General features: G+C 47.8%; 1 protein-coding gene across 2 annotated transcripts in view; it reads right to left on the bottom strand.

Annotated features, from left to right (window-relative positions):
• Nucleotides 1-1,895, bottom strand: part of Arsl (arylsulfatase L) — a 28,333-nt gene extending 26,438 nt beyond the window's left edge. Inside the window, exon 1 of one of the 2 annotated variants that reach the window (XM_046443388.2) lies at nt 1,495-1,895. The gene's annotated coding sequence lies outside the window, so the exon portion shown is untranslated. The remainder of the gene's footprint in view (nt 1-1,494) is intronic. The other variant, XM_058579054.1, reaches the window with a different exon arrangement.
• Nucleotides 1,896-26,144: the final 24,249 nt, after the last annotated feature.

Genomic DNA, 26,144 nt, shown 5'->3' with positions numbered 1-26,144 from the left:
AGGACCAGGGTGATTCTACACCATGTACAACCAGAAAAATGAGAAGTTGTACTCTATTTATGTAGGATGTGTCCAAGTGCATTCTACTGTCATGGAGAACTAATCAGAACAAATTAAAAAAACAAACAAACAACAACAACAACAACAACAAAAAAAAAAAAAAATATATATATATATATATATATATATATATATATGAGAGAGAGTGAGAGAGAGAGAGAGAGTTTTTTTGATATTTATTTTTAGTTATCGGCAGACACAACATCTTTGTATGTGGTGCTGAGGATCGAACCCAGGCCGCAGGCATGCCAGGCAAGCATGCTACCGCTTGAGCCACATCCCCAGCCCTTTAAAAAATAATATTAAAATAAATAAATAAATAAATAAAAAGGGCTGGGGGATGTGGCTCAGTGGTTAAGCACCCCCTGGGTTCAATCACTGCTACCAAAAAACCAAAACCAAAACCAAAAACAAAAACAAAAAAAAAACACACACACAAAACACTATGTCCTTAGACTACACTACACTTATAATTTTTTTCTTCAATAATACATTAAACCGAGTTCACTGTAATTTTTTCACTTCATAAACTTGCATTTTTTTTTTAAACTTTGGATTCTTGTGTAAGGATGCTTGGTTAGAATACAAACGGTGTGGTTAAAAAATGGAACTTTTTAATGTTATTATGACCTTGACGGACACCTATTGGATACTGCCACTTTCCAGTGCACAGCTATGAGTCTACATTCCTACACGTTTTGCATGCAGCTTCTCTTATATCAAGTGGCTATGACAGGCATTACAAAGTCGGGTTTTATTCTTTATCAAATAGACACTTGTGCTTTTTTTCCCCTTTTTCTCGCAGGAAGATATACCAAGGCCCTCTGCCCACGCCTCTGGAGGACAGTCTGGCTGTGTTGGTTTTCTGGGCTCCTTGCATTGGAGACCAGAGACAAAGCTCAAGCCTTGGCTGGAGAGTGAGTCAAGATAACGCGACTTGACTCTGTCAGCTCAAAGGCCTGTTTCTGCCCGGGACACGTTTGCATCTCAGCCCCTGGGAGGCAGCCCTCCCCTCCACGCTGGCCGGTGGCCACCACGTTCACCGCTGCCCAAGGGGGACGCAGGGAAGCAGCCCGCGCCCTCCCTGTCACTCAGCTCACTGAGTGTCCTGCGCGACAATGCAACTGCGCCCTTGCTCTTCCCCCAGTGCTGGGTCCCCGCCAGGCCTGGGCTCGGTGGCCACGTCCTGGCAGCCTGTGGACATCCCTGAGACGGGACCTCAGAGACGGCTGGCCCCTGCTGCCCCTGGCCACCCCTGCCCCGCCCCACGGGCACGAAGTTTCAAACCCACCAAATAAATAGCCCCCAACGGCCCCGCGGATTCTTCTCAGTCCGGCAGAAAAACTTCGAAGAGTTGCCAGAGTCGCCGGGAGAGGGGCTGGCTGCGGGGCAGGGCGACCTGCGGCGGCGGGGACCCGGCGGACACGGCTTTACCTGCAGAGGGGTCTCGGGGGAGCCCAGCTCAGCTCCGGGGACGTCAGATCCTGCGGCACCTCGGCTGCGGGGTCGCCTCGGCTGCGAGGTCCTCTCTGCTGCGCGCGCCCCGGGGAGGCTGTCCCTGCGCCGCGCACCCAGCGCAGCCCGCGGACCCGGCCAGGCCCCGCGCGCTGCCCGCCCTCCCGCGTGTGCAGCAGGTTTCCGGTTCTTTCTTGCAAGAGGAGCCTCCAGAATACACAGGTCTCCAGCCCCGGCCTCCGGTTCAACCCCCAGGGGGGGCGTTGGCTGGCTGTTCCCGAAGAGGCCAGTGGGTGGCTGGTCTCCAAGATCCTCCTTGCATGCACGGCTGCACACCTCACTTCTTCCTTTTGATCATTATTTAATGATTTCCTCCCTAGATGTTGCTTCAAACATAAGAAAAAGTCAGGAGCAGTCGGGGATGAGGCTCAACGGTCAAACGCTTGCCAGGCACCCACATCGCAGCAGTGCAATTAAAATAGGCACATATTTTTATATAAACATATATGTAGTTATAGTAAAATGGATTTTATATATCTTATGTAATGTACACGGTCTATTAGATATGTTTATCTACTCGTATTTGTATATTTAATATTCGTATTGGTGTATTTAATATTTAATATTCATCTAATCACGATATACTTAATACATTAAGTATATAGAGATAATAAATACTACATTATTTATGTGATAAATACACGATCTGCAGAACATTCCTTGGGAACTGAGCAAATCGAGGAGGAAAGAGAGTGGCTGGATGGACTTGGGGGCATCTGGAGCCCCTGCCAAATCTGCTGGATTCCTTGCTGGGCTGGGCAGGGTCCAGAGCTCCAGCTACTTCTGCAGTTTCAATGCCCTGAGACAGAACCTGGGTCCCCTCCTCTTTCCTACTTCACGCTCATCTTCTTCCTGCCCAATCTCTTCCTTCATGTCCTGCCCCCTCTTCTTCCCCCCTCCTCCTCTTCCTCATTCTCCTCTTCCTCATTCTCCTCCTCTCCCTGTCCCTCTCCTCCTCCTTCTTAAAAAAAAAAATTAATTGATTTATTTGTTCTAATTAGTTATACACGACAGCAGAATGTCTTTCCGTTCACAGCACACGTATGGAGCACAGTTTTTTCATTTTTCTGATTGTACACAAAGAAGAGTCACACCATTGGTGTCCTCACACATATACCTAGGGTCTCATTCCACCATCTTTCCTACCTCCATGCTCCAGACCCACCATTTGCCCCATCCCAAGTTTCTCCATCCTGCCCATCACCCCAACCCCCCGCATTTTGGATCAGCATCCACTCATCAGAGAAAACATTTGGCCTTTGGATTGGGGGGAATTGGCTAACTTCACTTAGCAGATATTCTCCAACTCCATCCATTTACCTGCAAATGCCATAATTTCATTCTCCTTCATGGCAGAGTAACGTTCCATTGTATATTTGTGCCATGTTTTCTTTATCCATTCATCTGCTGGAGGCCACCTAGGTTAAGTCCATAACTTGCCTATTGTGAATTATTCATAGTTTATACCCCCAAAACTTAAAATCAGCACACAACAGTAGTAGTACTGTATAAACTGAGGAGTGGGATAACTGGGTCAAATGGTTTTTCTATTCCAAGTGTTCTGAGGAATCTCCATACTGCTTTCCAGAGTGGTTGCACCAATTTTCAGTCTCACCAGCAATGTGTGAGTGAACCTTTTCCCCACATCCATGCCAAGATTTATTATTCTTTCTATTCTTGATGATTTCCATTCTGTCTGAGGGAGATGAAATCTCAGTGTAGTTTTCATTTGCATTTCTCTAATTTCTAGAAAGGTTGAACATTTTTTCATATATTTGTTGATTGATTCAGAGATGCTACACCTAAGAAAGGAGAAAGTGGGCCCACATTTTCATGATATCGGATCAGGCTCCAACTCCCTTAACAAGACTCCTAAAGCACAAGAAATAAAATGAAGACTCAATCAATGGGATGGGTTCAAACTGAAAAACTTCTCAGCAAAGAATGAATCAATGAGCTGAAAAGAGAGCCCTCAGAATGGGATCTGGATCTTCACCACCAGCACATCAGACAGACAGCGCACTGAGCTCCAGCATATACAAAGAACTCAAAAACCTTAACACCAAGAAAACAAATAACCCCATCAATAAATGGGCCAAGGAGCTGAAGACACTTCTCAGAAGAAAAAATACAATCGAATAACAAATATATGAAAAAAAAATCCTTTTTTCTCTCTCCCCTCTCCTCCCCTCCCCCTCCTCCCCTCCTCCTCCTCCCCTCTGCCTTCTCCCCCTCTTCCCTTTCCCCCCTCCCCTCCCCCCTCCCCCTCTCTCCTCCCTCTCCCTCCCTCTCCTCTCCCTCCTCCCCTCCTCCTCCCATCTCATTACACTGCTCTCCAGTGGAGCTTGGAGCACAGAAGTAGCAGCCCCTCCTGGACAGAGTCCCCTTCCCACCCGCTGCCCCTGTGGTCCCTGTCCTTTTCTCCATGAACCTGGGAACCCCCCAGGGCTACGGTGGAGCCACCTGTTACCCCGAGCTCAGCAATCTCAACATGCACATTCCTTAGGTGATTGCTGCAGCTCTGATGGTCTTAAGATAAAACCAGTAAGTTTCACCTTAATACCACTCACATCTGTCATCTCGTTGTCAACCCGGCTCGCAGGGGCGGGTAACCTGTTCTCATGAGAAAATCTCTCCTACTAGGCGACATATCAACAAGATAACCTATCAGGGGTGGGGGCCCCTTCCCTTCCCTCCTTTCTGCAGGGCCGGGCATGTCTCAGCAAACCCCACCGACTGCTCTATCTTGTCCTGATCGGATCCTGTGGGATCTCAGTGGCGCTACACAAATCCCAGTGCTTCTAGGTTCAGCGCTGTGAATTTCTTGCCCTGTTTTGAGTGTCCTAGACATTAAGAGGAGAAAAGCACCTCAGCTCTGTCAATGGCAGCTTTAGAAGGTCCAGGAAGCCAGTGGAGAGGAGCCCAGCTTCCTGACACACCCACCTGTCTGGGGCTGGGGCTGGGGTTGGGGCTCAGTGGCAGAGCGCTTGCCTAGCAAGTGGGAGGCACTGGGTTTGATCCTCGGCACCACATAAGATTAAATAAATGGAACAAAGGTATTGTGTCCAAAAAAATTGAAAAGGGAAACAGAACCCAGGGGTGATGGCTCACACCTGTCATCCCAGCAACTCAGGAGGTTGAGGCAGGAGGATCACGAGTTCAAGGCCAGCCTCTGCAATTTAGTGAGGCCCTAAGCAACTTAATGAGGCCCTGTCTCAAAATAAATAAATTAATTAATTCAAAGGGCCGAGTGAAAGGAAAGTGAGAAAGCAGGAAATGGGAGTGAGAAGTGAAGGACAGAGACCAGGCAGAGGTACACATGACAGTTTATAAATAAAGGCCATCTGTCCACAGAGGCAGACAGGCAGTACAGGCTTTGTGTTGGGGATATTTTTCTGGGGAGGCTTAGGGATTAAAGCTGGCAGGTCCTAATGCAGGTGGTGAAGGGTTGGGTTGGTACAAGGGAGTGGCCAGCCTTTCTCAGAAACACCCTGGGGTGGGAACGCAAAACTTTCAGAAACTGTCACTTAACATGGCCATCCAGAAGCTAAGCAAGGACCTCACATCCTCCCTTCCCCCTTTTTTTAATTGGGCCCCGTAGGGATGAGGGTCACAGGTCAATCTTGTGTAACTGCACCCTGCTGGGAAGGAGCAGCCTTTGAATCCTTCTTTAGGAGCCCAGGATGTCATTGGAACCATGACAGAGGTTGAGTGATAGTGGAATGCTGTCCCCAGTGCCCCAAATTCTGGTGAGGGATTGGTATTTCTGTAACAAAAGCTGTTTTAGAGTTTGGTTCGAGATTTTTTGGATCTGGTCTTGAGCCAATCTAATGACCCAGGGAACAAGCATTTACAGAAGGCCTATGACCAGGGGAGGGGTCAGGAAGGGAAGTGTCCCGCTGGAGAAGGGGTGACTTAGCTGCCATCCCTCAGCAGAGGGATGTTCAAGGTCCTGTTGGAGTTGTTTTGTCTTGTCCTTTACTATGCCGGATTGAGGATTGATTGACATAAAACAGCATTCCTGGTGGGTGGGGGCTGGGGCTGGGGCTGAGCCGGAGAGCGCTCACCTAGCGCGGTCCAGGACCTGGTTTCAATCCTCAGCACCACAGAAAAATAAATAAAACAAAGGCATTGTGTCCAAATGCAACTAAAACAATAAATACTCAAAAAACCCGAGCGTTCCTCCTGTAGATACTGACAAAGTTCCCCTTTTGGGCCTTAAGAAGATCAAGGCCCCTTGGACCTTGGACGGGGATGGCCTGGTTAGCATGGTTTGCCCCGCAGGAGGTGGGAGGAGGAAAAGTGATAAAAGGAAGGAGGCACTCAGGGTCCCGCAGTGTGCTCGGGGTGCTCAGAGATTGAAGGAAGATGGGGGGGGGGGTCCCGGCTTGGGAGAAACGCAGCTGGAGGGGGCCTGTGGGGGTCACTGTATAAAGGGGTGGAGAAAAATGTTTTCAATGGGACTTATGAACCCAATATGGCATGCCACCAAGGCGGGCCGGAAGGAGTGGAAGAATGACGGGACAGGGGATAGGGTCCAGCCCATTTTGCATAGGATTGGGGGTGGGGGCTGTTGGAGGGAATAAAGGTGTCCCCAGGAGACACAGGAGGAGAAGGGGAAGAGGCAGGGCTAGGCTTTGCCAGAACAGCATTGCTGTATTGCCAGAGAAGGTTCCAGAAAAGAGGAGGAGGAAGGGGCAGTGGAGACTCAGGGGAGGTGAGCTGGGCAGGGAGCCTCCAATAGGAGCTCAGCAGGGGAGATGGCGGAGGCTCTTTTGGGGGGGCCGTAACTATGAAGAGCCAAGGGAAGGAGTTTGTCCACTCTGAATGTAATTCAAGGGATAGTTTAGTGAGAGTGTCCCTTGGGGCCCGGTTGGTGGCAGAGGGCTGAGCACCACCAGGGATGTGAGAAGGCCCGCGCTGTGGAGGGCCTCAGCTACAGGCCGAGCCTGAAGGAGATTCAGGACCATCATCACCCTGGAGGCAACAGCCGAGGCCGAATCTGGAAGAAAGTGTTCAAAGAGATGCTGGCCAGCTTGTGCTACATAACAGGAGGACAGGTGGGCGGAGACGGGAGGTGGGCTTCAGTTTCCCGTGGTGAGTTGGAGTGCTGGAGTGGCTAGAGGCAGGGGTCCCCAGGACTAGGCCAAGCCAGAGTAGAGGACACAGGAGCCAAAGGGGGTCAACACCACCTGATTCACTGGCCCTGGGGCTGAAGCCTTTTGGGGACTGAAGAAGGGAGTCGTCACCCGCTACTTCCATAGTCCCGGGCTTTGCCATCCAGAGTCGTGGTGGCTGGCCAGGGCTTTTGCGTGCTCTGCTGAGGAGCTGAGAACCAAGATGGGGGGTGGGGGGGAGTGGCCAAGGGGTAGGGATGGGAAGGTCGGAGTCTGGTGCTGGGCCAAGATCTAAGTTAACTCTTGTGAACTAGAGATTTGTCACTGCCATCTCCAGGGAGCGGACTTGTGAGAAGGAGGGGAGGGGAAGGGAGGAGTCACCTACCCCAGTGAGGCCGGTGCGATGGAGAAGAGCGCTTGGCCAATGCAGGATGGTGTGTGGTGATTATCCCGGGCCCTCAGGCCATGGCTCTGAAGCAGCTCAAAACCAGAGGGGACAGCAAGATCCACGGGAGCGCCTGGCCACGAAGACCAGTGAAATAAAGGTGGCGCAGGACGAATCACACGCATCCTGTGAAAGCAGAAGTCAGGCAGGCTGCTCTACCCAGAGAAAGGACAGCAAGGGGCATGAGCAGGTCTAGGGAGTCCCTTTCACAAAAGGTCCTGAATGACAGGCTGTAGCCCAGGAGGAGTTTTTGCAGGGAGAGCGAGTATTGTGATTGGGCCAGAAGATGGCGGGGGGGGGGGGGTCTTTGAGATGGATGTGAATGGGCACTGGTGGAGTGAGGCCATGGCAGGACTTGAAACATCCCAGACAGCAGGGTCCACCTGGGAAGGGCTAATGGGAAGGCACTGGCAGGCGGAAGGGGGATGGCCCTAAGGTCAGGGTGAGGGTCAGGGAAAAGGCAGGCCAGTCAGATGGCCACATACATGAGGGGAGAAGGAAAGCCAGGCCCCCAACTTTGGGAGGATGTCCCTTCCCATAAGGGGAACAGGGCACTGTGGCCAAAAGGAGTAGGTACGAATTAGAGAGTCAAAAGCGCAAACAAGGCCGGGTGTCTGTGAGGGTTGGTAGGTTTACCTCTACCTCACAACAGAGGTCACAGAATGAGTAGCGCACCCCCAGAACTCCTTGAGGACTGAATATGTGGCCCCTGTGTCTAGGGGGAAGGAGACAGGCCACCTGAAGTATGCAGAGTTACCCTGGGTTCCCGAGGAGCGATGGTAGTGGTTGGGGGACGGGGAGCCGGGCCTCGTCACTCACCTGCAGCCAGTCCTAAGACTTGGAAAGGGGAACGAGAAGGGCCAGATGGCTGTGAGCTGCTGTGAGCTCGGGGACAGCCAATGGCATTTAGAACAAGGGTCTGGCGGCTTGCAAGGCCCAGTGACCCATCTGACCACATTTGAAGCAGGGTTCAGTCTGCCCTGAGGGACCCTTCCCAGGGCCAGTGGAACCAGGGACAGGGGCTGTGGCAGGATGGATGGCTTGAGCGAGCATCTGATATTTTGGCTTTCGGACCTTCTCCCCTCTCCCATTACACACCTTAAAGGCCACTCTCAGAACCCCAGCTTGGGAAGTTAGGGGCCCCCTCTTGCGGCACCTTACTTTGGCCTATATCAGGGAAACTCTGGGAGGAAAAGTAGGTCATTAGTAGTGGTCTCCCACCTGGAGCCTCAAGGTCTAGATTAGTGTATTGTAATAAACCCTTGGCCAGGGCGTCTGAAAAGGCTGAAGGGGTTTCATTCCTGTCTTGGAGGACTTCCTGGAGCCTTTCATAATTGATAGCCTATGGGCTGCCTTTCTAAGTCCTGCCATGAGGCAGGTAATGAATTGGTTTCTGTTAGTCACTCTTCCAGACAAATTGTAATCCCAACTGGTGTCCCAATCAGGGACTGCTTCAGTGCCAATCAGGTGGGCAGGGGAGGTCTGATGTACCTGATCAGCATAATTCCTCACTTGCTCTCAAACTCCCCCATGCTCCTCAGACAGGAGGGTGTGGACAAGGTCATATGGACATCGTGGAAGGGCAAATTATATGACTGAGTCAGATATCGAAACTCTTTGATATGTACGACCCAAGCTGCTTGAAATATAGGACCTAAGCTGCTTTTCTATCTGTGCAAGTTCTCACAAAGAGAACGGTTCATGAGCCCCAATTATACTGTCTACCCCAGCCACCTCGCGTAGAGGATGCAGAGTTGTGGGTTGGGCAGTGGCAGCCCTGTGAGCACGTGGCAGTAGGAGAGAAGGACAGCAGGGCCAGTTGCTGTGGCTGCTTCATTAGAAAGAGAGTTGTGGCATGGCTCATCCACTGGGTTGAAGGAGAAGGAGTCCTGGGTAGGGTCTTCTGCCCCTTCGAAGCAGGCGCAGGGGAGGTGCGAGCTAAGAGGACTTGTGCGGGAGAGCAGGAGTTGCACAGAGAGGGCTTAGAACATAGAGAGGAGAAGGCCTGAACGTATAATATATCTTTTCATTTTTCTTTTTTTTTTAAGAGAGAGAGAGAGAGACAGAGAGAGAGAGGGAGAGAGAGAGAGAGAATTTTTTTTTATTTAATATTTATTTTTTTATTTTTTAGTTTTTGGCAGACACAAGATCTTTGTGTTTTTTTTTTTTTTTGTATGTGGTGCTAAGGATCGAACCCGGGCCACACGCATGCCAGGCGAGCGCGCTACAGCTTGAGCCATATCCCCAGCCCCAAGAGAGAGAGAATTTTTAATATTTATTTTTTAGTTCTCGGCGGACACAACATCTTTGTTTGTATGTGGTGCTGAGGATCGAACCCGGGCCGCACGCATGCCAGGCGAGCGCGCTACCACTTAAGCCACATCCCCAGCCCTATCTTTTCATTTTTCAAATGATCGAAATAGTTGAAAAGATCCATGATAATATAGGGATCTTGAGTGCCATTAAGCAGCCATTTAGAGCCAGATGTGATTGCACAAGTGGAGAAGGTTTTGGGTGTTGAGGTCCAGGGTGAGAGAGAGAGACCCTAGGTTAGCCAGGGGGCAGCCTGGGGGGCTATGGGAGGGAATGGATGAGGAGCAGGGCCGCAGCCCATAGAGGCACTTGGGCACCCAGCCTGGATTAGAAGGGACAGAAGCCTGTAAAGATGAACCCAAGGTCAAGAGGTCTCGCCAAGAACAACTCCCAATCACCCTTGGCTGATTTTTCTCAAAACCCTGGACCCAAATAAAGAACCACCTACAGGTCGGCAGTAGGGACCAGCCGGCACTGTGAAAGCTGAGTCTGGGGTACCACGACCACATAGGAACCCTGGGAGTGCCGGATGTTCCCTTCCCACGACCCCAAGTCATTGAGTTCCACTGGAGACAGGGGTCTTACCTGGAATGTCCAATGGTGGGTATGAGGAGGGCGCTTGGCAGAATGGAGGACCTGGTCCCATGATGGAATCCAGGTCGGGGCCCAGGGATGCTCAGTGACCCTCGAAGGCTCGAGTGGGTACACCCGGGGAACCCGATCCCAGGTTTTGGCATGAAAATGAAGGGAAAGCCAAGAACCAGGAAAGGAGTAAGCGAGAAATGGAAGACGGAGCCCAGGCAGAGACTCACACGAGACTGTGTTTGTCAGAGCTGATCCATAAAGGGCCATCTGTCTGTAGGAGAGGGAGGCCAAGCAGGCTTGAGTTCTGAGACTTTTATGGGGGAGGCTGAGAAATCAGAGCTGGGCAGTCCCACCGAGGGTTGGTATGAGGGACTGGTGAGCCTTTCTCAGAAAGGCCCTTGGATGGGAAAGAGAAACTCTTTCCTTAAAATGGAGGCTGTCACTTAAGATGGTCCTCCAGATGCTAAGCAAAGACATTATAGAGACCACCCCAACCTCTGTGCAGGCCTCAATTCCACCTCGATGTGCATTATTCAGGGTCAGGCCTGGCGTCCAGACGCAGGGGTCTGACTACTTTCTGTTCTCTTCCCACACGCCTGCATGGCTGCCACCAACCATGGGTGTCCTCAGTCCTGGGAATCCTCAGCCCGAGGCTCAGTGTTTCCATCACCAGCTTGCCACCAGTCTCAAGTAGGTTGGGATCCACCTCCCCCTTTTCCACAAGTTTGCAGGTGCCAAGTTCATTGACGGGGCTGTCCTCTCTTGCTGCCTGCAGGGAACTGTGGGAGCACACTTCACCTCCAGAAAAACTGGCTCATCCTTCATGTGTTAAATTTTGTTCTATGTTCTAAACTCATAAATGTCTGTGATTATTTTACTTTCCAATGCTGAATTCCAGGAAATATTCTCCGTCAGTCACCCTGCTGGGAAGTGGGACTCCTGCTGGGATCCCATGCAGAGGCAGGTGGCACCTGAGCCTTGTCTTGTCCACCTTCCCCATGTGGAGTAAATATCTCCTCCAACCCCTTCACCAAATTACCAGGGACATTCATCTTTTTTTAGTATTTTTTTAGTTGTAGGTGGACACAATACGTTTATTTTATTTATTAATTTTTGTGTAATGCTGAGGATTGAACCCAGTGCCTCACACATGCTAGGCGAGCACTCTGCCACTGAGCCCCAGCCCCAGCCCCGACATTCATCTTTTCTGATTGTGGAATAAGACTGCTTGCTTTCCCATGCAACTACATAGTCACTGTGCATTCGTCTGAATGGATAAGGAAATCAATTCCCACTTTCAAACATCCATTTCCTGAGGACCTCTTCCTGAAATAGACATCATGGGGAAGGCAGCCTTACTCTGTAAGGCAGAAGTCACTCAACACTTTCAGCGTGTTTATGATTGTACCACTGGCAGTTAGATGCTTATTTGGTTTCTGAAATGGTGGGGACAGTAAAGGCCACTCTAGGGTGCTCTTGGAAAACCACCTGAAATTTGCTAGGGATCTCAGAAGATATACAGTGCTCTCCTGGTGGTCAGAGTCAATGGCATCAATGGGGTGCATGCACTGAATGCTGTCTGGAAGCTGATCATAATAAGGGCTGCCTACAAGCCTATCTTCCTCCTGAACACTGCTTTCATTCTGTTCTACTCTCCAAGACTGCAGAAAACCCCGTTACTGGTAGGTGACAGAAAGACACTGAGAAACTGATGTGACTCCACTTTTGAGAAACCAGCCTCTACCTCAGAGCAAAGCCTGTCCTAAGGAAGGGAGCTTGACCCTTGTCCTTGGAAAGACCCACAGAGCACTCCTAGGCACATACCCCACCCTGCTGAGTTGTTTGTCTGCAAATAACAGGAGAGATCTGCAGAGCCAGGTGTCCCTGACTCAGTCAGGCTAGGCGGGACCCATAGCAACCCCCTAGTAACCCCCAATCAGCATGAGACAGGGAAAATACCCGGAATGCCAGATGACCCCCAAGTAGTTTATGGTGGTTGATAACATGTTGGGAAACCATGTAATTTAGCATGCACACCCCTCGTGGCTTAATCCAATCAGTTCAAAAGAATCCCCCTCTTTTACTAACCAATCACCCCTACCCAATTCACCCCTGCCAGTGAATGCGCTAATCAGTGTTAAGAGTTTTTGTTTGATTTTCCCGTGGTGTGGAATGATTTGCTGTGTCATGTTGTGAGGCATACAGTATCCCCCCAAAACCTATAAAATCTCACTCCACAAAGGACCGGGACTCTTTCCCTAGGACTGCTGCCTTGGAAATGGTTGTGAGTCCAGGCTCCAGCTTGCAATAAAGACTCTTTTGTGATTGCATCAGATTCGGCTCCTGGAGGCCTATTGGGGTCCCAGGAATCTGGCATTAGAAGATCACATAGGGAACACACTCCTGGGTGACTGTTTTCAGCTCTTGTGTGCCAAGCAGCTGAGATCTCACACTTGGATGGACTTGTCACGATCTCTTCAAAATCTAAAAAATAAATATTAAAAAATTCTCTCCCTCTCTCATCTCACTCTCTCTTAAAAAAAAAAAAGAAAAATATAAGAGCAAATAAAAATAAATAAACAAAGCTTATCTTTCTTTTGCATCACCACGCACTGTGGATCATTCAAGGAAGGCTGTTTGTTGCCATGCTAATCCTTAGAATAATAAGTGATGTATCAAAAGAAAGGTCAAGTACACACCTTGCTCACCATTCTTGGTGGCAGGTCATGTTGCCAAGGAAGCTGTAGTTTGCTGGTTGTAGAAGCAGGAAGATGGGTGGCCTACCTCCAGCAAAGAACTCTGCTCTGGAATTTCTGATGGCCATTTGTCTCTCACTCTTGTCTCCAGAATAGGCCCAGCCTGAGGCCGGTGAGTGTGAGTGTCTCTCCTGTGCCATGCAGCAGCAGAGACACTGGGAGAGAAAGAGAAAGGGGACCCTTGAGTTTTCCTTTCCCTACTTGACTCTAGAGGGCCTCAGTGGCCCTGAGGACAATGGTTTGTGGAGCTGACATCAGTGAGGTGGTCTCCCCAGTAAGGAACACAGACTGCTCCCAGTGAAGCCAGAAAGAGAAGTTGGTATAGACGGGGAAATCGAGTCAGGTCGGATCAAGGAGGTTGGAGAGAGCCCTTCCTCCAGCCTCACCAAGATAACCTGCCCCTGCTCCCACCTGTTGCTAAGGTAACCTGCCCCAGGAATTGCCCCTCCCTGCAGGGAGCTGCAAGATTGCAAATGAATGTGTCCAGGGCTGCTCTCTCCTGCCCTTCCCTGTCCATCTGCTCCCCCCATCTCAGCCACCCCAGGGAGCATCTCCTGGGCCTAGTCATGCACACAGGAAGGAGAGATGGCAGGGAGAGAGCAGGGGAACACAGCAGGCCTGAGACCCATAAAAGAAAGCAGAGCTCCTGCTTGTTGGGATTCCCAGGCAGCAGTTAGGGCCCCTTCTCCCTCCCGGGAGAAGCCTAAATGTTCCCCCTTTTAAAATAAACCCTGCTTTACCTGCTTGCCTTGGCGAGCTTCGCTAATGTTATACTTGGACACAGGAGGAAGCAGAACTCATCTCAGGAAACAGCGGTATCACGAGGAGGGCGAAGGGGCCAGGGCTGGAATCCTGGTGTCCCAAGAAGGAGGGTGTTCTGCTGTTTCTCAGGGTTTAGGCTTGCTTTGTGCTCCTGCTCTCTGGCCCTCATCTCTCCTTCCTGTGTTATCTTGATAGGGTGGGGGAAGGGCTCTGAAGGCATTTCCATCCCTCAGGGGACAGCCTCTGTCCCTATGAGTGAAAGGACATTCTCACAAAGTCCAAGGACCACACAATGCACCTGAATCCCACTGGAGAGATTTATTGCCAGACCATGAAGCAACGTGACAAGGCGGTCCTTCCAAGGAGAGCAGCAGCCTGTGGGCACTCACAGGGCAGCTTTATAGCCTGCAAGGAATGTCACCAGCATGCTGAGGGGTTATGTCATGGGCTGGGGTGGCACAAGTTCTTAAGGGAGGCTTAGCAGCATAGCCTCAGGGTCTGCAGATTAAATGACTCTTAATTGGAAATCTGGGAATCCCTAGATAAAAATGCATGTCCAATTAAAATGACAGACCTGATGCTAATTGCTAGTGTCCAAGAGTTGTCTGTAATTATGTTCTCCTCAATGTCCCCAGGACAAAAAGGGAGCTCACTGAGGGCATTTCAAATTGCAAAAAATCAATTAAGGAGGTATGAATTTGGGGCAAATTCAGGGACTCTATGTCCTGAGAAAGCACCACCCATATCTTGGAGGAGGTCCATGCACTTCCTATGCTGTCAGACCTAAGTCAGAGGGGGGACCTGGGTGGTACTCTCTGAAAACTTCCCTGGGATCCCAATAAAACTGGAGACCAGGAGGGGCTTGCCTGTCCTTTCTGGGAGGACCCTCTCTCTCCCTTAAGACTGTCCCTTTTTCCTTTCCCATCTCTTCTAATAAAAATCATGCCTCGGGCCAGGGTTGTGGCTCAGTGGCAGAGCACTTGCCTAGCATGTGTGAATCACTGAGTTCGATTCTCAGTACCACATATAAATAAATAAAATAATAAAAAGGTCACATTACTTTATAAAAAAAAAAATTAAGAAAATCATGCCTCCTACTCTGAGCGCCCTGTCTGAAGTCCTTCACACTTGATGACAAAAATCAGAGTTTGAAGGGGGTTTCCCAGAGTCCCAATTTCCCTGATGGTCCCAGCGCTGGAATACTTAGAGTAAAGCAAATCACATTTGTTACCTGCCTGGTCCTGGCCAGCCTGGGTGGTCCCACTGAACTTGCACCCCACCCTAGGCTGCCTAAAGTCCAGGGGCTGGTGAACCTGGAGTTCACATGCTGGCAGAGTGCCCGCCAGACCACCTCTGACTCCACTCCAATGACACACTTGAATATTCCTGCCCTCAGCAGCCAGTCTTCTCCCTCATTCCTTTTCCCCTTCATTAATTGCTGCCCCATTTGAAGGGTGGGAAGTTCACTTAGGAGTCTAGCTTTTACTTCTCCTGTTCTTGGCCAAGAATCAAATTCTCCTTGGCTTCTCAATTGGCATTTGATTCTGTTGCAACTGAACTCTCAGCTCTTGTCCCCAGAGCCAACTCCATAATGAGGACACAGTTATGAGAAAGGGGGGAAAAATGTTTTCTTGCTTTGCTAGCAAAGGAGAAACACAGGGAATTCCTGTCCCAGAGGCTGGGATTCTGCCCATCAGGAGGAGGAACAGGGAGGTTTTAAAGGAGCTATTCAAAGGCTGCATTGCAGGAGAGCCCTGACTGGGGGTCCCAGGGCGCCCCCTTGCTGTGTTAGAATTCACTTGTTAATTTGGGGGCTATTTACTTCCTAGATGCTACGGCAGACTTCTTGCTTTGGTTAGGCACAGATAACTCAAAGTCACCCTGCTCCCTTAGGTTTGGGAGGGGGAGAGGGAGAACAGGAAAAGCAAACCATGCACCTTTCAACATAAGCCTCAGAGCTCTTCCTAAGGGCGCAGTGGCCCTCTGTTGCGCTGTTGCGGAGAGGAAAAGAGGACCCAGCCTTTGGGTCCAAAATTGGCCACACTTTGTTCTCTCTGGGACATTTTCCAGTGGCTGGAAGTTCGGCACCTTCCAAGCAGCTTGGGGACAAGGGGACATGGGGTCCACTCAGAGCACCAGTGAGCTTCTTCCAACAAGACGAGGGTCCCAGGGGTCCAGGAGCTCTGCCCACTCCCAGGAACCTCTCCCTGGGCAGGCTCAGCTCCAGCAGGTCTCCTGGGTTTCACTCTGGGGAGCCTCAGAGGGAGCCTCTGTCCCTCATTCCCCCCCCCCCAGCCTGGCCACACCCTTATCCTTTACACAGGGGACTTGCTCTGGTTTGCTTCCACTTAACCCCGTCCTGGGCCTGGTGCCTTGGGACCTGAGGTGTGGAGAGGAGGAAATGAGAGGTGGGGACAGCACAGGGCTGGGAAGGGCTGTGGTGGCAGAGCAGCCTGTGCCACCTTCCCACTCCTCCTTTCCCTGGTCTGTGAGGCTTTCTTGGCTTTTCCCCAAAGGTGTCTGCCCTCAGGACAAAGGGGACAGCCCCCAGGTCCTCCAAATGTGACCTGAGTCCCAGGGGTGGCCATACCTGGGGGAGGAGGGAATGCAGACCCTGGGCCCTCCCAGGACCCCTGGATCAGAGTGTGCCTCCCAGCTCTCAGGGCATCTGTGTGCACAGGAGGTGGAGGAGCCCTGGGCAGTCTCTGCCTGTCAAAGGCTGGGGGACTTTTTCATATGGAAACCTCAGGAATTGGAGTCAGAGGTGCCCTGGCTAACTCCTGGTTCTCTTCTCCTGAGCGAAGGATGTAACCATAAGTTCTCAGGCACCAAGCAGACACAGTGGGAAGGGTGCCAGGCACACTGGCCTCTCACAAGCACGCAGGTGACATAAACTGGAAGCGCCAGGTGGAAACCTGTCAAACACCAGGTGTTTCTCACCAACAAAATTAAAACACAACTGCAGAGTCAGCATGCTTCAAGGTTATGACAAACCCAGCCTAATTCCCTCTTAAGATTGGGAGCCATCTCATCACAAAGGCATGGAAGGTTAATTTTGGCTTTACTATAAATTACTGTGATTTCTAAACCTGCGTGGAATGCCTGCCCATGCCTTGACCTCATCATCCAGGCCTGGCTTTCCCTGGCCAGATAGCAGCCCTCTCTGAAACTTTACTGGCGTCTTATAAATTCTAACATTGTGATCTAAATTACTCCCTAAGTGCTGGACCATTAACCTACTACCAGTGCTTCGCATCCTGCGTGGAGGTTACTGCTCAGGCTTCTGACTCCCAATAGGAAACCCAGGCTCCTGGGAGCCCCAACAGTCCTGACCCTGGGACCCTCTCCTCATAGTGGAGAGGACGTGACCCAGAGACACCCCAGACAAAAGGCACCCTGTGCATCAAACTTCCCCTGGAGGATGCAGGGATGTGCCCAGAGGAGCATCCTGGGTCCTCAACCCTAGGGAGCCCCTCACCCTCTTCACCCAGCATCCAGATTGCTCCCTCGTCTGATGAAATGTGCAAAAAACCTCCCATGAAATCAAGCTAAAAAGAACACAGAAATGAGACAATCTCTGTGACAACACATTCACCATTATTTTTGCCAAACACGTCACAATTTCCAACCCCAGAAGTAAACCATTGAGTTGAGTCGTCCTCCGTTAGGTCATGGCTGAGACTCTGAGTCTGAGGGGGACAACTTCAAATAACACCCACTTAAAGCCTGTGACGTGCCCACCCCAGAGCTTGGATAGGGGGGAAGAAGCAATTTTTGCTTCTGTAGACTATGGGACAGTGGGACCCGGTGAGCACTGCTGGACCCGGACACTGACTGCCTCAAGTTCATCCCACAGCTTTACCCAATCAAGAGCTTCTGAAGAAAGAGGTTCTGAACAATTTTTGCATTTCCCAGTAATTTAGGTTTTACCTTCACTCTGATAATAAGACATTGCCCCCTGGGGTTGACTTACACTGACCTTTCCTTTGTAATCCTACTTGGGGTTTTTTTTGCCCTTTTTTTTTTGGATAGAATGTCCTAAGAAACAGCATCCCCCAATATTCTCTCCTTCTCCTTCCCCCTTCAGACTCTGGTGACTTTTTCTCCCCCGTGTGTCAGGGAAAGCCATTCAGAAGCTTATAAAATGCTATTCCATGTCTATGTGGCATTTTGCATCACCCCAAATTCCCACGAGTGACTTTAGTTCACTTTCCCTGCTGAACGGGGGCAGCAGATTGGCCCCCGAGGAGGGGCACTCATTGTGCACTTGGTGGGTTCACTTTGGTTAAGCGCACTTAGAAAATTCGAGTGACTTGGATTGGGCTGGGAAGGAAAACAGATTGCAGACGGAGAGGGAGGGACGCCAAGAATTACAGGGGCAACGCATCCTCTCAGAGAAGTGGACTTAATGAGCCTGGAGACTTTAATTAACCATAGTGCAATACAGATCAAAAGAGCTCAGCTCGCTCAATTTCTAAAAAAATAGTCAAGGGTGCTTGTCCCTGGTTTTGTGAGGAAGAATCGATAAATTTGCGTACTTGGGAGAGGATAGCTAGAGAGCTGTTTAAAGGTTGTCTCTCTGCTAAACTACCCAGAAGTACAATAGGGAACATTCAGAACGTCTGGACTGCCTTAGCAATGTGTCCTTCTGCTGACCAAGAGGGGGACCAGTGGAAATTGTTGGAAGGGCTGCAGAATGCGCGAATAGGACCCCTGAGCAAGGCAAGACAGACAGACTTGCCAGGCTCCAAGATGAATTTCCTGCCTGTAACTGGACTAGGGTGGAGTCAAGTCCCGCCCAGTCTGTGGCTCCTGAACCCCAGACAGAAAGGGGGGGAGGACACACACACCTGAAACTCCTCCAATTACAGCAGATCCGGGCCGAGCAGAGGGAGGTGGGGGATTCCCAGTCCCATGCGGAAAGCGAGCTGGAAGCGGGTCTTGGTCATCTGCACCATTTGGATTTGGCTGCTCCCCTGCGGGAGGACCAGGCTCTGCCCCCCGGATGTGGCTCACTGTGGCCTCTGGTTGGGGGAAGGGGAAGACATTACAAGTTTCCAGCTTTTTCCAGTTTTTGAGCAGGTAGAGAGCAAAACCCACGTGTTGGAATTCACGGCTGTGGTTCCTTTTAAAAGTATGAAAGGGGCTGAACAATGCTTGTTGCACTTATGGTCCCAATTCAACTTTTGTTCAAAGCTTGATTGAATCTGAGACACTGATGTGACTCCATTTTTGAAAACAGCTTCTGCCTCTGAGAAACTAACGTGACCCCATTTAAAAAAATAAATAAATAACAGCAGCTTCTACCTCAAGGCCTGTCCTAAGGAAGGGGGCGTGACCCTTGTCCTTGGAAAATCCCACAGAGCCCTCCTAGGCACATACCCACCCTGCTGAGTTGTTTGTCTGTAAATCAACAGGAGAGATCTGCGGCCAGGTGTCCCTGACTCAGTCAGGCTAGGTGGGGACCTATAGCAACCCCCTAGCAACCACCAATCAGCATGAGACAGGGAAAATACCTGGGATGCCAGATGACCCCCAAGTAGTTTATGGTGGTTGATAACATGTTGGGAAACCATGTTGTTTAGCACGTGAACCCCTCGTGGCCTAAACCAATCAGTTCAAAGGAATCCCCCTCTTGTACTAACCAGTCACCCCTACCCAATTTGTTCCCACCATTTAATGTGCTAATCAATGTTAAGAGTTGATGTTTGATTTTCCCGCGGTATGGGATGATTTGCTGTGTGATGTTGTGACACATAGAGTATCCCCCCAAAACCTATCAAATCTCACTGAACAAAGGACCCAGGATCACTCCCTGGGACCACTGTATAAGGAACGGTTGTGAGTTTAGGCTCAAGCTTGTAATAAAGACTCTTGTGTGATTGCATCGGATTCGGCTCCTGGAGTCTATTGGGGTCCCACGAATCTGGCATTACAAATAAATGTGTAGTGGGCCATTACCACCTCATGACTGGATTAGCTAGCCAAATCCTTGTCTGTCTGGAGGTGATGTTTTATTATGGAGATCGAACAGGGCAGATTTTTGTACTGAACAAGGGGAGAAGAATCACAGGCATCTACAGATTTAGAACAATTAAAATATGATCTATGGGGCTGGGGATGTGGCTCAAGCGGTAGGGCGCTCACCTGGCATGCGTGAGGCCCGGGTTCGATCCTCAGCACCACATACAAGCAAAGATGTTGTGTCCGCAGAGAACTAAAAAATAAATATTAAAATTCTCTCTCTCTCTAAAATAAATAAATAAATAAAATAAAATATGATCTATGGATTGATGATCCAATTAGTATGTGTGCCACAAGAGCCTGGAGAGAATTATCAAATAAAGGTGAATAAATTTTTAGATTTTACTCAGATTCAGCAGTGACCAGAAGAAAAATTCTCAGAATTTGTGGCAAGTCTTTACCAGGCAGCTAATTGGACCATTGGTGACTCAAAGGCTTCTGAGTCTTTGGTCATTGACATAAATGTCAATGAAGTTTGCCATGAAATCATTCAACCCCATAGAAAAAAATTCGCCTTTGCTCTGATGTGGATGTGATGCAATTACAATGTTTGAGCGTCCCTGATGTTTCTTTTTTCATATATATTTATTTTTCAGTTTTCGGCGGACACAACATCTTCATTTTATGTGGTGCTGAGGATTGAACCCAGAGCCCTGTGCATGCCAGGTGAAGGCGCTACCGCTTGAGCCACATCCCCAGCCCATAGCTGATGTTTTAATGTAAGTTTTGCAGCCTCCACCCAGGAGATGCCATTTACAGAGGCACTGTTTTGACTGTGAACAACTGGACACGTGGTTAGGGACTTCCAGTAGCCACATAGCCTGGGGGGATACAGCTGGTTCATGCCACCACCATTGGAGAGGTGACCACATGACGTGGGGGGCTCCAGCATGCATGGTGAAGTGGCCAGCTGCCATTTGAAGCTTCACTTCTATCCTCACCACCCCAACCCCGCCCCACATTATTATCCTTCTGGGATGTTTTCCATCCCAGCGTCCTGGAGCTTGGGACTCTGACCAGCCATGGGACTAATTTGAACTCTGAAATGGGCCCACAGCTTGTTCCTACTGGGGTTCATGGCTCGCTACTGCCAAATACCATAGGTCTAGTGTTGGTACGAAGCCATTGAACTCAGAGAGCAGTTCAAGTACTGCCAGGCATTTTTTATACAAATTTGAAGGAGAGATGAAGATTACAGTTCAAACAAATTGTGCTGTTCAGCTGTCCCCAGGAGATGTGTTAGCACAATCGATATTCTTGCCTTGTCCCTCCACAAATGACCAGAGTAAAATCCCAACTTCTGGGTCCCCTAAATGGACATAATGGGCTCAGTTGGTTAGCCAGGAGCGCCCTCTATTGGATCTTAAAATCAACATAAAGATTTCAGAGCTGTGCTTGGCTTGGGAACAGATAAGGCAGATATTTCTAGCAGGGACTGGACAAAGAAGTGGCCTTTACACACTGCACCTGCTAGCTTAGGAGGGATTGGCCAACTTTCCCAACCTGCAGAGTGCTCAGTATCCCTTCTGTGGGAGGGTAAAGATGGTAACTCTGGAAACTTTAAGCCTCGGGTCCTAGACACTTTGCCAATAAATTTATGTTGTTGAGATATTCTAAGCAGCCTGGGTTTGTTATTAATGACTCCAAACTCCATTCTGTCAACTCAAGGACTTAGTCAAAATTTTATTTTTTAAGGGAATTTACATGAAGTGTATTTACCTATAACCCAGTCTTCCCAGTGATTAGTTACTTCACATAGTGAAAATTTTTGGCAGGGGAACAGACTTTCTTTCTAGCCCCAAAGCTAGCAGAAGTGCCAATTTAGGCGTGTAAGTGGCCATTAATGGTAAAATTTAAATAGCCAATATATTGGTTTAAGAACATTAGGTTGGCCATATGGAACCTACTATTAGTCCCTGGAATATACCAATTTTTGTAATTAAGAAAAAGTCTGGTAAATGGAGATTGGTGCAAGATCTCAGGGCAATTAATTATGTTATTGAGCCCACGGGAGCTTTACACCCAGGGCTTCCTTCAGACCATTTTCCAATGGTGATAGATCTGAAAGACTGTTTTTTTCACTATACATTTGCACCCAGACGACTGTAAAAAAAAATTGCTTTTAATGTTCCAACAATACATTTTAAAGAACCACTTAAGAGATATTGCTGGAAGGTGTTACCTCAGGATAAGTGTAATAGTTCTCTTTGTCAGAATTCCGTGGCACAGATTACCATGACTGTGAGGGAGAAATTTCCTGATGCATATATTATTCATTTTATGCATCCATAAATATACTTTTAGCTCGTGCTAGTCCAGATGTACTTTTTTTATTAAAGAGAGAGAGAGAGAGAGAGAGAGAGAGAGAGAGAGATTAATATTTATTTTTTATTTTTTTCAGCGGACACAACATCTTTGTATGTGGTGCTGAGGATCGAACCCGAGCCGCACGCATGCCAGGCGAGTGCGCTACCACTTGAGCCACGTTCCCCAGCCCTCAGATGTACTTTTAAAATTCTTTGTTCAATTAGAAAATTTACTTGGTGCCTGAAAAGGTGCAAAAAGACATCTACTTTTTGGTATTAGGTAGTATAATAGTAGGATGCACGATTTGTCCTCAAAACCAATATATAAGCATCAAAAAATTCTCAATGATTTTCAAAGATTATTAGGTGATATTAATTGGCTAAGACCATCTTTAAAACTAACTTTTGCAAACTCGAGTCCTTTGTTTCAGATCTTACAGAGGACCCCCTCTCTGACTTCTCCACCTCATCTCACACCAGAAAAGAGAACGGCCTTAAAGAAGGTCGAACTTGCTATTTAAAATGCCCAGCTTACCAGAAAGAACCCATAGGAGTCTATATGTTTATTAATATGTCCCACCGCTCACCCTCCTACAGGAGCGATATGGATCCACTGGGAGTCCTTGAATGGCCCACTTAGCTCATTCTCCTCAAAATTCAACTCCTTTTCCTGACTTTTCTTGCTCAGTGGGTTATTAAAGGCAGAATGTGAGTTTTACAGCTGGTTGGATCAGAACCTTATGCTATTATCATCCCATATTCTACTCCATACAGTGATTGGCTTTTCCAAACTTCTAATACTTGGCAAGTAGCTTTTGCTAATTTTCCTGGTCACATAGAAAGTCATTATGCTCATAATAAAAATTTTCCATTTGTTTTAGTAACTACATTTAATTTTCCAAAAATTGTGCATGCTCAACAAAGAGTTGGGGCACTATCAGTGTTCACTGATGGATCAAGCTCGGGTAAAGCAGGTATTTATAGTGATTCTCATACATAATACAAACCTCATGTACAAACCTTCTGCACAACAAGAAGAACTTCAAGCTCGCATTTGTGCTTTAAGTCATTTTGCAAATGAGCCAATTAATATTTATTCTAATAATTTACATACAATTGGAGTTACTAAAAAAAATGAATCTTCAATTGTTGGGTATACACCATTGCAAGAGTTATCAATTTGTTTCATACCTTGCAGAAGATAATCCAAAGGCATCAACATTCGTGTTTTGTAGGCCATATATGGCCCACAGTAATCTCCCAGGGCCTTTAACATCAGGTAATGATAAGACTGATAAACCCGTTGCTCTCTGTCAGCAAATGTCTTTGTATGACTGTGCATAATTTTTACCTTCTTTGCATCATCAAAATGCTTCTAGTTTGCATAAAAATTTTAATATTACTAGAGAGCAAGCTATCAAGTTGTATGTCAATGCCTCCAATGTGTTATACACTTAAAATTTTTACCATCTCTGGTAAATCCCCATGGGATCTGACGACGTCAATTATGGCAAATGGATGTAACTCACATTTCTCAATTTGGCAAACACTTTTATGTACATGTAATTGTAGACACTTATTCTAGATTTGTCTCTGACACAGTCTATATGAAAGAAAACACTCAACATATTATTTCTCACTGCCTAGCTCCCACTGCCATATTCCAATCCCTTTGCAGATTAAAACTGATAATGCACCAGCTTATACTAGCTCCTTTTCTGCAGTTTTGCCAATAGTTTCATATCGACCATAGAAGAGGTATTTCTTACAACCCTCAGGGTCAAGCTATTGTAGAATGAGCTCATTTTACTAGTAAGCTACAATTACAAAAACAGGAAGGGGGAAGTAGAACTCCCCAAAATATCCTTAATCATGCCATGTTTCTTTTTAATTTTCCATACATGTGACTCAGAAGGTCGCCCTGCAGCTGAGTGATACGTCTTCCACAGAAACAGGTCCTTTAGGTCAAGTTTAGTGGAAAGATTTAAAAACAGGTCAGTGGAAAGGCCCAGATCTAGTGATAATGTGGAGTAGAGGTCATGTTTGTATTTTTCCCAGAAGGTGCATTTTGTCCTCTTTGGATACCTGAATGCACCATCAGACATGGAAGAAATAGAGCCAAGGTTCAAACAACTGAGGACTGATCCAGAGATGTCAGCCCTGACTCCCAGCAAGAAGAGGAACCTTCAAAGGAAGAGGGGGAAAAAAAAAGATGGCCCAGAGAGACCCAATGGTGAAGCTACCCTCATGGAAGCAGTTGAGGAATCTGATTCTTCGGGCTGAGCCAATGATTCAGCAGCAAGACCAACTCAGCCTCCAGCTGTGATGCTAGTAGCAATGCTAGTTCTGTTGAGCTGCCAGGTGAGTGGGACACAGGGAGAAGCTTATTGGACTCATTTTCCAGGTCCACCTTTAGGACACTCAGCAGTGTGGACTGCAGAATCCATCCCAGTATTTGCTAATGAACTCATATATGATGGGAAGATTGACAGACACCAATGTTACTCCATCCATTTGACTGGACTTAATTATTCTGGCTTTAGTGCTCAGATACCTATGTGCTGGTCTCCCTCAATAAACATGCTGGCTGACTGAAAGTGTTCTTGGAGGAAAAGACAGCAGTTTGGGGGCCTAGACCAGCTAATCACATTGGCCTTGGGGACTCAAAGCCATATATTAGAACAGTTACGAAAATGGGACTTCCTTATAACAAGCAAGCAATTTCAAGAGAACTTCCACTCAATGTCCTAACCATTCTACAATAGAAATTGGCACTTTTGCTAAGTGGATGGATTGTATAAATACCTTGCCAGTACAGTTTAGGGTGTCTAAAGCTAGTGAGTATATTTTAGACTGGTCCCTAGGATTGACAAGATTCAATTATGCAAGGGTACTGCCATGACCCCTGGACGATTTCTTAGGAACATCTTGACCTTTAGCCAAAGTGGCACTCAAAAAGATGTTTGGTGTTTGATTGCTGCCTCAGAATTTTTATATTTTACTGACAAGCCTTTGCCTGACTTTGTAGGCAGAATTTTAAAGAAATTCCTGGATGGCCTGAGAGTCTGTGTTCAATATTCTTACATTTTAATTACTGGAGATCTGAAAGTTAAAAGAAAGATGATTAATATCTTGTAGCCTGTAATAGATGCAATTTAACTAATTGTATAACATGATATAGTAGAAGGAAGGGAAGAGTGATACTTCACCAGCCCTCTTTTGTCTTATTTCCAGCTAATATTTCAGAGCCATGGCATGCTGATGCTGGTTTTCAACTCTTACAACAAACACATGGCCAGCTGACTAGACCTAAGCAAGCTCTTGGACTCTTCATACTTGAAGTGGCTGCCTTAGTTTCATTGATTGCTTCCTTGGTCATAGCTTTGGTGGTCATATCTCAAAATGTCCAGCCTGCAAATTTTCTGAATAATTTGGCTCAGAACACTTCCAAAGGTCTTCATAATCAGATAATTGTTGATGAAAAGATTGAAACTAAGTTAAATGCCTTAGAAGGTACTGCCATAAATATCAGTAATGAGCATTTAGCTTTAAAGTTCTAGAAAAGGCTCAAATGTCACACTGATTATAAATATGTGTATGTTAATGCTGCCAAATACAATGCTTCCAAATGGAATTGGAAAAAGGTTAAAAATCATTTATTGGGTATTTGGGCAAAGAATAGCAACAGCTTGAATCTTTTGGATTTATATTATCATATGCAAGATATAAAAAAAAATGTAAGGTTGATTTGTCAGATCCTACCTCTTTAGCCAATCAAATATTTCAAGAATTAAATGGGTTTTTACCCTGGAAACATTCTAAAATATTATGCATAGTATATTATTGGACTGTTCTCTTTGCTGTTAATTCTCTCTTGTATTGTAATCATAGGATTTTGTGCCTTCCAAGCAAGAATTCCGGAACTGGAGAGAGGAACTCATCACTTACTTTTTCAAAGAAAGAAGTGGGGATGTGTGTGGAACCACACTGAATGAACATGCCTTTGAGTCCTGAACAATTATTGTGTTCCCCAGTAACTTGGGCTTTATCTCCACTGGAATAATAAGGCGTGGCTCCAGGAGTAGGCGTTGCCCCCTGGGGATGAGTTACACTCACCTGTTCCTTTGTAATCCTATTCTTTTTGCCCTTTTTCAGATAGAATGTTCCAAGAAACAGTGTTCCCCAATAAAAGGCCACTTCAGAACGTGCACTCCCTCTGTCAGTCTCTCATGATTTTTCTTGCCCCTTTGGTGACAGCCTG

This window comes from Marmota monax, unplaced genomic scaffold (genome assembly GCF_021218885.2).
Source record: "Marmota monax isolate L192 unplaced genomic scaffold, Marmota_monax_Labrador192_F-V1.1 WCK01_AAM20220418_F8-fsc00168, whole genome shotgun sequence".
Taxonomy (NCBI): Eukaryota; Metazoa; Chordata; class Mammalia; order Rodentia; family Sciuridae; genus Marmota; species Marmota monax.
Note: the sequence above shows the minus strand (reverse complement) of the source record. Positions and strands in the feature narration are given on the sequence as shown.